General features: G+C 45.2%; 1 protein-coding gene across 4 annotated transcripts in view; it reads right to left on the reverse strand.

Annotated features, from left to right (window-relative positions):
• Positions 1-12,790, reverse strand: part of znf521 (zinc finger protein 521) — an 89,997-nt gene that overhangs the window by 64,027 nt on the left and 13,180 nt on the right. For 2 of the 4 annotated variants that reach the window (XM_083991445.1, XM_083991444.1), the window contains exon 3: positions 10,443-10,643. The exons of the other annotated variants lie outside the window; for them this stretch is intronic. The gene's annotated coding sequence lies outside the window, so the exon portion shown is untranslated. The remainder of the gene's footprint in view (positions 1-10,442; positions 10,644-12,790) is intronic. 4 annotated transcript variants of the gene reach the window in all.

The raw sequence follows: 12,790 nt of genomic DNA on the forward strand, positions 1-12,790 counted from the left end.
ACACACACACACACACACACACACACACACACACACACACACACACACACACACACACACACACACACACACACACACACACACACACACACACACACACACACACACACACACACACACACACACACACACACACACACACACACACACACACACACACAGTATATACATACAGACACACCTATACACATTTACACACTCATACACCCTTCTCCCGCCCCCACCAAAAAAGCTCACACGCACAAACAAACAAACACAAAACTATAGCCTGACCTGTTTTTCCTCAACAGGAGGGCAGCTACAACAGGCACCATGCCAGGTAAACATCCTCAAGCCTTGTGCACTCACTGCAGAGGGTAAAGCTCAATGCTGGAAACGCACTCTAAAATACAAGGAATAGTCAATTATGTTTAAGACTGGGAAGACATTCTTAGAATATATATTCCCTCTTACATGGGCCTCCTGCTGTATTTAGAAATAAAAAAATAAAAAAGACGCAACTTTTGCTGCATTTTATATCAAGGTTCCTTCTGAAACAGAAAGTCATAACACTACCCCCTAGAGGTGATGATTCAAATGCATTAAGTCTCCCAAAATGAGAGGATTCACCTGCAGACTGCGGTGCGTCCTTCTGCACTAACTATCCTCCACACGTAGTACACCCTCAGGCATTCAACCTAAGGCCACAGACTACTCCCCTGTTTGTCTTTCCTTCTTCCCTTCAGCTGACAGGTTCTTCAGCTGCTAAGCTCCAACACGGACCTCTGTGTTTGTGATGACTGTGCACAGCAATCAAGGAAGAGAAGGGGGAAGAAAGAGAGGAATGATGACGAGGGGGCGAGAGAAGGAGTGTGGGCGAAGAAGAGCTAGAGAGAGAAACAAGGACATCAACAACGTGTTCTCACAGAGAGATGACCCCTGGCCATCCCGAGGCATCTGGTTTATCTGGCTGTCTGGGTAAGCCACGCACACACCTAATGACTCCAGCCTGGTCCATGTCCCATAGGTTTTTTTTATCCCGGATTACGGATGGGGAATGACAATGGGCTGGTAAACTACTGTGCCTCACGTCTAAGAGCTCATATCAGACAAGGAGTTTTCCATGATGAAAAGACCGGGGCGAGTTGAGAACAAGGTTCAAAGTTACTGAGAAGTTATGGCAGTATAGTTTTTTTGAATTATATTCAGAATACGACGCAAGATTAATGGATCATTTCAAAATGTTTGCAATATGCGTTCAAGACACTTAAATGCTGCTGTATTGCTTATTTGTATGCATCATAAACAGCGTATTACTTCTCAAGCTGAAGGTCAAATATACCCATAACTCTGTTGGGGGCCAATATGGAGATCTAGTTTGGACTCCAACCTCCCTCTGTTTTTTCCTCATGTTGCATGGAGCTGCTGTACAGACCTCAATCTACTTCTGCGGTGGAGATTAGTAATCATCTAGGGTCTTCATATTGATGGCCAGGCTCAGCTTGTTTGCATATTTACTGGCCTCAGAGCCCAGTCGCCTGAGGTGAGAAGCAAATTACATTTCTGCTTACCCCCACGCGCACAACTCTCTCACACTCTTTTGATTTCTATCCCTCGTTTTCACCTCCCGTTTTTTTTTTTTTTTTTCCAAACTCGTTTCTCTTAACATGCTGATCAGTCATCTTGCGGTAAGCATCCTTGCCAGCCCTGGTTGCATCCGAATAGCGGTCTCATTTGGCTAACATCATCACAGCGTAATCTTGTTGGAGAGAGCAATCAGTTTACTTTGGAATTAGGTATTCCGTTGGCGGGCCCGGAGAGAGGGAGGGCTCATAGGGTTTAAAGGATGCAAACGAAAGCATGCTCTCCAGAATACAGTCTTGAGCCTGATTGGGTGATAACAACCCACACAGGCTCCATGTGAGAGTAATGAATGGCCAATGGGAGGCCTGAATAATAATGCAATTGGATTAAAATCCAATCACACGATGGTTTTGTCTGTTGACTTTGTTTGTGGGGTATGTTCTACAAACCAAGTTCATGATGAGAAAGATGCATCATGCTTTGACTGGGGGGCACATAATGTCCTAATATAAAGATTACCACTCTGTTTACTACAGCCCAATCTCTCTTAGCTGTCAGTCAGTCCAGCAGGATTTTGTTGATCTGATTTTAAAGTACATGCATTGCATATAGAACAAGCCGGATAACACGAATGAAGTAATAGTAACAGTACATGTTCTTTGCTGCTTTAAATCAGTGGCTTATCTAGAGAATGGCTACCACAGGTGGCGAGTTACTATTTAATCAGGGATTTTAATGTCTTGGTTTATCGCAGAGACATGTATCAAGCTGGCATGCTCTGCAGCCTTCCGCTGAATCCAAGCTACTTGTTGGGAGGCCATCTCTTAGGAGAGGCTCTCTGATCAAATCGATCGACTCCTCCAGGATGATTGATCAGCCAGGCAGGTTGGAAGTGGAATAGATTAGATGACCTTTACATTCTCAGTGGTGCAGGACCCCCCACCATCCACTGCTCTTAACAGTAAGAGGACATCCCTGTATTACCTGCTAGCGTGGCTTTGCTGTCAAAAATCACTGTTTTCTTTCCCGACATTCACTGTTCCCTCCACCAAAGCACAGTCCAGCTGGTGGCCTTGGAGACCTCAAACGACACCCATCCTGCCCATAAAATTAAATTTATGAACCCACCTTCCAGTCTGAAAATGGCAATTAGTAGTGAGGAACAAATGTGTTACTTCACGTGATATTTGAGAATCCCTGTCCTTGTGGGTGGTTGAACTCCTCATATCCTGAAGTATAGGAGTGGCTGTTACACAGAGCCCCATAGCAGCCCCCACCCAAACACTACCCCCTGGCCAACAAAAACAACCCCTGGGAGGGGTAGAGGAGAGGGGGGAAATGTTGAGTCGGTGATAGTGTAACCCCAAAGTTCCTAAACCACAGTGGCTAGCAGGATGCCGTCACAGCTGGCTCCTCTCCTTCCTGTGGGCCCACTCCACCGAGCTCAGTCTGCAGGGAGACATAAACCTGTCGGACTGGTCACTCTTTCCACCGCCCTCCGTCTCCCTCCTTCCCTTCCTCCCATTACTGGTGAGTTTGGCAAAAGCCATCTAAGGAAAAAGCCCTATGGGGATCAATGTTCAGTACATTTCCATGCAGACATAAGCAAAATCCTATGACCTTTTCAGTAGGGAGTATTAACATGATTTAAAAGCCTGTTCGTGTTTCTTTTAGGTGTCTGCGAATGAGGTATATGTTGATTGGTGAACTTGTCTTCGTCTCAAAGCCATGTTACATCCTGTCAACTGCTGGTGTAAATTACAGTAGATAAACATGCAACAGAAAAGCGCCTTGGCATTTGATATGCTAATACTAGAGTGTTAATTACAAACCAAGTGTTTGTTCACGTTACACACTTCACGTGATTGTTTATGAAAAATCGAGCCAGAACCACATACCAGACACCTGTTAAAGCACCATCTGAGAAAAAAGGAAATTAAAGAAAAACCTTCTTAGGCTAAATGCATTTATTAACACAAATCTGTGTTTTATCATTAACACTTTTCTTTAAATTAAAGTAAAACTTTGCACAGTTGATTGGACTACGAAGGCCGAGAGAAAAGGACATTCCACAGCATTTGTTAGAAAACCGAGCTCAGAAAATGTCCATAAAGTTTTTAAAATACATTTTTGCCTTTTCTTTGTGCCTAGTTATGTTTCTCTGTATCTGCCTCATCATTATTCTGGTGAGCAGTCCCACGTTTGAAAGAGAAAAAAGAAAATCATTTGAATTCTGGGGACCCAGAGGAGAGTGAGCAAAACCCAGAGGTAAGATCCAAGCTCGCTCTCCGTGCCCTTCCGTTGGCTGCCTACCTGGTAAACATCTCCACAAGCTCCTTGCTTTCAAAACACGTCAACCGATGCCTATGTACTTTAGACCGGCCAGCCAAGCAGGAATTGAGACTTTATTTGTTTTTTACTTTTTTCCTGTCTCTCTTCCGAGCCACCGCACATAACCTGTCTGGCATTAATGATGTTGTTAATAAAATGCGGCTGGTCTGTGGGTGGATTTGCCTGGCAGGCCTGGTGCCTGTCCTTCTCAGAGATAAGCCCACTGCTGGCCTTATCTACCTCCCACAGCCCCACCCAGCAGTGCCGTGCACTGGACACACATCCAGTCAACTCATCACTGGCTAATTACCACCTCTGACTGCCTTACAAAGCAGGCCTGGACTCACATCTCTGCTGCTGCTCAGAACGGCTTTCCCTTACCTTGACTGTGTCTCTCTGCACTTCCTTCTACGTATCGTTTTCTCTCTCTCTTTAAACTTCCCCTCTGCTTCCTCTGTCCTTCCCGTGTCTTCATATTTCACCCATCACTCCTGGCTAGTTCTGTTCTCTTCTACTCTGCTTTGTCTGTCTCGGCCAACAGGCTATTTTGAAAGAGCGAGTACGCAGTGATTAATGTCTAGCGCATAGAACGAGTTTTATGACAGTGTTTTCCACCCGTAACGAAGAAGGGAATATGCAACAGCCTCATTGTGGGTGGTCAGGTAAATCCTGCATCTACCTTCCATGTATGTCTTTGCATTTGGAGACGGACTAATGTAATTTATGCTACAGTTTCTCAGTAAGGGCTTAAGCCGTTTGCGAGCCGGAGTCGGTTGAGTCTCATAGCTTCAGCAGATCAGCCGAAGTCACTTGTGCTATAGAGGGAGGGAGCGGTTTCTTTTATTCAATTGTTTTCCACTTCCACGAGCGTGTGCCAAGGGGGAGGAAAGCGCCGGCTTAACACGCTCTGCAATTCAACACGGCCAGACGCAGTCCTATTAAGATTTAATGTGCCATTCTTCTGCTTGTGCCGCTGAAAAAGACTTGCAGGCTGAGGAAGAGAGTGAACAAAGAGCAGGCAGAGCCAGGGCCAGGGAGAGATGAAGAGAGCAAGAGAAACCGAGACAACAGCTCCATGGCCAGGTCTTTGTCACATTACTGAAGTCGGTAGTTTCAAAGGCATGCTACAAAGTGGAGGGAGGAAATAACATTGTCGTTGATATAGTGTTTTCACTCAGTGCATGTAGTTCTGGGTGAGTACATGAGATTATCTCTGTTTTGTCCACATGTCATCCCCTCTATTGTGGCTACCTACTTAAGAAAGAGGTCAACTGGATAAAGTCGCAGCATGTGTTCAGCCTCTTGGGCGATGAATTATGTGTCGTCTAAAATGCAAAGTGCAAGCATGCAGGTGCTGCGAGGGAGCACGTGTGCGCGTTAATACGTGTCGCTGTGTGTTTGCATGCCAAAGCAGATGACTGATTGAGCAAGCGAATACATGAGAGACTGAGTGTGGCTGGGGGTGGGGGGGTGGGGGGTGGCAGTATGAGGGAGGCAAGGAGTTGCAGTGCTGGCCATTGTCATTTCTACCTTCAACATACACATATGCACGCACACGCACGCACACACACACACACACACACAAAAGAAGGCTCCTCTGTTCTTATTTTGATTGTTTTTTTCTGCAGAAAATGCAGCCCTCGTCTTACAAAGACCAATAAATACTTTATACAGTGCATAATGTGTGCGGTGTGAAGCACAGGGGAGAGAGAAAGAGGGCGTCCTCACGAGGGCATATGCTTTGAATTCCTAATGACACTCCTGTTAACGTTACTGGCACTGTCGCACAGAGAGGAAATGCACAGGGATGCTACGCCGTGGAGTCAAACATCTACTTTAATACTCCCTTTCTCTCCCTTTCTTTCCCTCCCTCTCTCTCTCTCTTCCTACCTATCTCTCTCTCTTTTTCCCATACTCGCACAGAACATGCCCCCCACACAAACACATACACACAGGAAAGACTCAAGCCCAATTCTGAGAGCTCACTCTAGCATGAGGTCTCTTTTCAGTGGCTGCGTTGTGCCAGAAGTAGCTATTCTCCCCTGACCGCCTCTCCTCTTTTCAAAGCCTTGTAATCAGTGTGCTGCTCTTTGTACCAGGATGTCGCAAGACGCCCGGGCAAAAACACAGCAGAATTTCTGATGAACGGCAGTGGCTCAGAGTTCGGCTAATCAGGTCTTGCTCATGTCGCTTTCCTCTTATGTGAGCCCTTTTGAAGCAAATAAAGTCTTTGCAGTTTGGCACATTCTTCTTGGCAGCCACAAAGCAGCTGTTGGATCAATACACAAAGTTAGTTGAAAAAACAAAAAACAAGAAGAAAAAAAAAGACAGCACCAACCAATAGAAGCCTTTTGGAAACAGTTAGTAGAAAACATGGACTGCCAGGAGCCTGTTCATAGTTGAGGGTATTACTGAATGTTTCCATGCTGCTGACCAATATACTTGATGTAAATGAATTCAAACACTTCAAACAAACATGTCGTGGGTTAGGATTAGACGAGGAGGAAAACATACAGTACGTCAGAGAGGGTTTAAAGAATTTGTCTGGCTACCCGATGCCTCATATTAAAAATTTGTCGAAACTATTTCTATCACATTACCGATTCCTCTGGATTGTGTGTGTGGGGGGGATCTTATTGTTTTTCACTGAGTATTAGTATTTCATTTGTATTTTTCTCATAAATCTGAAATGTATTTTATTGAAGCTCAGTGCATTTTGCAATGTCTACAGGGAAGAAGAAAGGGGAAATCTACATAATATAAATCCATATATGGCCCAGTTATCTCTCTCTCTTTCTCTGTTGCACCCTCTCTGATTGATTCCTTTATCTGAGGGAAGCAGAAGACATGCTCTGTTTGCTCGCACAGTGGCCGGCAGGAAAACAGAGAAAGACACTTATTAAAAAGGTCATCTCACAGAGGGTTAAAATAGCAGGGCACGGATCTCTCTGGGGGGAGCAGCCATGCCCCTCCTCTAGTGAAGGACACAAGAAAAGGTGTTGCTCAAGGGAGCTGGACCCGTAATGAAAGAATGGCCACCAGGCTGACAGCCCATGTGTGCACTAGGCTATTCAAATACCTTCAGAGAGACGGAATTGGAGGAGTGACAGTGAAAGGCTTTGTGAAAATGCAATCTTTTGAATTAAATTCTGAGCTAGAGGTGTTATTTTTATTTACAGTGTGGGCTAGCTAGTAAACACAAGTGGAAATGAGCTGAGGAGCAAGGTATTTCTTTGGCGAGGAGGTCTGAAGGCATGTTTCCTTGCCTGCCAGTGCAATCTCATATCTAGCGTATGAGCGCGTCTTGTGCCAACTAAGAACAAAAGTCAAACTACAGACACTGTTTCTTTTTCTCTGTGAAGGATCACTAACAATACAAGGGTGTACAGACAATACAGTGAGACAGTGAGACAAAGCATTTGTGAAGTGTTTTTGGAAAGGCCTATGGAATAGCAGTGCCTCCAGCCTCCTGTCTCCTCCCCTGGGCAGCCTAAAGCCCTGTCGGCAGGATGCTGATCCCCACACGGAAACCTGATCCGCAGCCATCCTGGAGCCGGAGGGGGGACGGGGGAGAGCTCTCCCCCCGCGGAGCCCCTCCACTTCTGCCCCAGAGTTAAAGGGGTGCTCTGGGGGAACATTCCTCTAGCCCTGCCCCAGCCAGCCTCCACTCTCAACTCTCTAGAGAAGCATTCTTCCAGCCCTGCCCTAGCCTTCACTGGGATCTCCTGGGGAGCATTCCTGAAGCCCTGCCCCAGCCCAAGACGGGCTCCCTGGGGACGCATTCCTGCAGCACTCTCTCTTTTTCTCTCTCCCCATCTCCCTCCTTCTCCCTTGCTCCCTTTCTCAGGCTCTCGCCTTCCTCCGCAGTCCAGCATTAGTGCGATCAATAGCACCGATCGCATCGGGGACACGAGGCAATCCATACCCATGCGCTCCCTTAGCGCACTGCAGTGGTCACGGCTTAAGTGCATGGAAAGGTGTTACACCTCTGCCAGACGGGGGGGAGACAATGGCCGCCATTGATCGCAGTGACATGTAACATCTTTCTCTTTCTCTCTGTCCATCGGGCGTGGTCGACACACTGCTAGAATCTGTTTAGACTTTATTCCGTCTGTTTTGTCTCACTCCTGTTGTGAAACTCTGTAGAACATGGACACATAGTATAATGAGGCCCATAATAAAGACGTGAGGTGGTGGTGCGTGTGTGTGTGTGGGCAAATCTGGTTCTGGTAAGAGTCTGTATACGCTTATGGGATATCAGCTGGGGGAAAAAAACGAGCTCAGTTCTGTTAGGAGGCAGCAAGCAAATCTCCATATGTGGATTGGTTCCAGTCAAGCTCCGCAATTTGTTTACCAAAAATAAAACATTTGAAATTGTAAAAAATGGAGGGTTTAGCAGGTGCTGGTGGTTGATTAGAAAATGGTTCTAATAAAGGATCCATCTGTGAGTAGAGACTTGATGTAAGGCAGATTAATTGGTCATGGATGTCTACATAATGCCACATAGGAAATCTCCTCCCATATTCCAGAGAATACACAAACACGCACAGACACACACACACACACACACACACACACACACATACACAAACACACACAAACACACACATTTCTAAGTACTTAGTATGCCATCTAGAAGTTTCTTTTCTCCCACTGTGTTTGAATACTAATAGAGTGTTTCTGCACAATCACAATACCCTAATGGCAATTAGATTCTTTTGTTTGGTTTCCACGGGGGCTCTTATCCAAAGTGTGTTTTTTTTCATCATTGAGCAATTAAGAGTTATTTGTCCGTAAGATTGACATTTATAAAAGCCAGGCTTAATTATAGGAAAAATATGGCTGAGTCAGTCATGACCACATTACAACGTTGCTGAACATAAAAGGCTTGTCCTTGAATCAAACACACAACTCTTTTAACATTACTGACATTTTCTGAATATTACACTATGAAATAAGTATAATTAAAAGAGAATTTTAATTCAAACAGTGTTGATGCATGCCCCCCCACGTCTTAAATAATGCCCTTTCTGTTGTTATCTCCGAGGTTCCCCAAACTGACTCTCTGCAAATGTGTGTTGGCTTGATGGAATTGGGTGTTATATTGAAAAAAAAAAAAAAAGGTGACATGAGGTTCTGGACTTAGTTTCCCTCAAACCCAATGAGTGCATTTTTTGGATGACAGTCATGTGAAAGTGAACAGTGCATTGATTTTCACACCTTTAGTCGACTGAGTGTCACGTTTTTTTTCTTTTCTTTTTGAATTTGCACACACACGAGTGCACCCGAGGCGCACATACAAATAAACAAGCACACCTGCACACATGAAATCACTCCCACAATGAACATGCATGCATCTCTACTTAGATTAACACCAATGGAGGCATGATAGCATTCTCATGCGTACACTTTACGTACACATGTACACACACCTACACACACACACACACACACGTACACACACGTACACACACGTACACACAAACACACACACACGTACACACACGTACACACAAACACACGTACACACACACACATAAACACACACAACTGTGAAACTGTCTTACAGTTAATGGAAAATCTTTGTAAAACTCATGGGATATCGACCCCATAATTTGTGGTTTGCTGATTGTGGGTTGCAAAATATGAAATCAAACTGTGCTTGAATGTAAACAGAGACTACTCTAGCTTTCTCTTGCACAGCCCTTTGAATTTTCTTTGAAATGGTAAACAGAAGCTTCTGTGCTACATCAGAAGCAGGATCATTACATTTTAGCGTGTACATATTCTGTTACAGAACAAAAATGGGGGAAAGACGAGCTCTGTGCCCAAACATTGGGAAATGTGTGTCAGTTGGTGTTTCTCAACGCGGGCCCATCAGGACGTGTAAAGGAGGACAGCAAGTCCAGGAGAAGCACATGGAAACCTTCAGTTCACATCATTAGTTCTGTCTGCCACCTTGTCAGGATATTTATAGCTCTATTCATCCATCAACAGGTCAATGACACAGTCTGCCAATGGCATCCTTCTCTTTCAGTCCCATTAGGTAGTACTACTGGAGCTAGCTAGCACTGGGACCAGCTGAGGGACTTTCCTGGAGCAAGGATCTGTTTCCAGTTGGTGGTCTGGATACTGTGGGACCTCGTAGCAGCACATTACACTCAAGTGAAATATTAGAATTAGCAGTGCTAGTAATAAAATGTTACACTGAAACAGGGAAGGACACAATGCACATACTATAAATACATACTGTAGCCTACAGTGATCTATTATAAGGACATGTGGAGGCCTGTTTGTATGTCATGCCTGTGGATATTGATGTATAGCAGATATAAACAATGTGATATGTGTGTGAGGCCTGAGTGTGTCTGTGTTGTTGGATATCTACCAAGGAAAGTGGTAGTCTGCTGTTGTGCTCCCCTTGGTGCAGTGTACTAACACACATAGTGTGGCATATTCTCTGGTGAAGCCGTAGAGTGAGAGTGGGAGTGGGAGAAGAGCTGAGTGGCAGAGTGGAGGGGAGGCTCGGTGGGCTGAACGTTGTTTACCTGTCAGCTGGCATTGATTAATCTTGTGTTCGGTGAGATCGCTCAGCGACTCGAACACCTGCCGGCAGCTGTCGCAGCTGTGCAGTGCAGGCTCCTCGTCCTCCTCCTCTCCCTCCTCTCCTTCCTCTGGAGAGAGCAGCCTCTTCCTCAGACGCCCAGTCTCACCATCCTCCGCCGCCCTCTCGAGGGCGCACTCTGGATCTGCCGAGCCACAGGAAATGACAGCACCACATAGTCAGAGGGGTGACCCACACAGTGAAGTACTACAGCTTCCTCTGGGTGACAATAAAATGGATTTCTAGACTCTGGATTTAATAAAAACAATAATAAAAGCTGTAATAAAAATGCAGGTTCAATTTGTGCCCCTGTAACTCAACCACTCGTGCCATAACAGAACTGTTGGGCAGGTGAGGGTGAGAGATATACAGGCACACACACAGACAGGGTGGCACAGTGCTCACACACACACACACACACACACACACACACACACACACACACACACACACACACACACACACACACACACACACACACACACACACACACACACACACACACACACACACACACACACACACACACACACACACACACACACACACACACACACACACACACACACACACACACACACACACACACACACACGGAGAAACACACAGCTCTGTTATTAGAAATGGTTTTACGTTGTGTTTGCCCTGCTTCACCCAAGCAAAACTTCAGTATATGAAACTAGACTGATGGGAATATGTGTAGTCAATAAATCCTGGATTGCAGTTTTGGCTGGACCAAAGAAATATGAAATTCCGCCAGTGCGTGCTGAAGTGCATCAGTCGGCGTCTATCAAAGAAGACAGACCTTGCCATATTATCCAGACATCTAAGCCAGAACTGTGGATGTATGGAGCGTAGCACAGTTAAGACACACAAATCTGAGATTGGTGTGTGTTAGGCTGTCGTCACGACACACACTTCCCTAAATTATTCAGCCTTGCTCGCAGGCAGCCGCGGGTCGCGCACATCAATATTCTTCAATCCATCTGCAGTTTTGTCTCTTGTTGGCTTTGTGCTGCAGCAGTGCCAGGGGTGGGCGACTGACTACCCTCAACCAGGGCTAGGAATCATCTTTCAAAATACCAGTCTAACCTGAACTTCTCAAAGTAATTCGAAAAATACTCCAACGACAAAATCAATTCCGGCATTGTTCACTCACGGCTCAACATAAACATCTTCATTCAGACGCAGAGAAAAGCCAATCTGGCTTGCAACAGCATCTTATAAATTGGCAGCGTGGCCTGCAGCCCTCTTTCTCCCCTGCTGTGGCCATTAGACTTCACAATAAGACTGATTAAAAAGCCATACTTACAATCAAACAATCATGTCACCCTGGTTAAAGCTTTGTGGGGGGAAACGAGCTCATGCACTTCACTGGCAGCCATTTTAAGTCCCACTGATGCAAGTGTTCCTCAGTTTGTCCTGAAACTCCAGAGGGGGACGTTAGGAAGAAGCTTGTTTTTTTTTTTCACCTAGCACACAGTTAACAGTGCCTGAGGACAAGAAGTGTGTGGCACTGATGTGTACAGGTGTGGGTGTCTATATATATATATATATACGTATATACTGTACACACACACCGAGTAGACTATATATGTGTATATACACATTGGCGGCCATTTTAAGTCCTCCGTCTGTAGGGTGCTCTTAAACTGTGAAATTCCTTAAGGAAAGGCGTTCCAGAACTCATCAAGGCCACCCAGGATTTTTCCTTTCCCCCACTTGCGCCAAGTATTGATGTAACATCACACCCTCCATTGTCCTTCCCTCTTGGCGACTGAGGCTCTCGGAACATGCCCTCTAAAAATATCAGCACTGTGGTCCCCAGTGGGACCATGCAGAACAGAACAGAAGGTGTTTCAAGAAAATGAAAATCCCAACCCAATCCTCACAGATGCAGGCCTTTCTTGCTCTGGGGGAAACACTTCTGACGGAGGCCAAAAGCCACACAATATAGACTTATGATTCATCCACACACACACAGACATAGAATTCACAATATGTACTGAAATGTGAACACTTCATGTCTTTTTTTACAGGGTGCCTGTGGAGGAGGTTAAGACTTTGATATTTTTTTTCCAACGGCCTTTATGAATCATTAATTTCTCTAATATTACAACTCGGTCCTGTCAGGGAAACAAATGATGGCTACATTTAAGTATTTTATTTTTTTCCGGGTATAAAAACTGAATTCCTTGGTGCAGAATGCAGATGCACTTTATGCTGTTTTTCATATTAAGTTGATATTCTCACAATGCTTCACGGGTAATAGATCTACGATAACGACCAAAT

This window comes from Trachurus trachurus (assembly GCF_905171665.1).
Source record: "Trachurus trachurus genome assembly, chromosome: 17".
In the NCBI taxonomy this organism is placed as follows: Eukaryota; Metazoa; Chordata; class Actinopteri; order Carangiformes; family Carangidae; genus Trachurus; species Trachurus trachurus.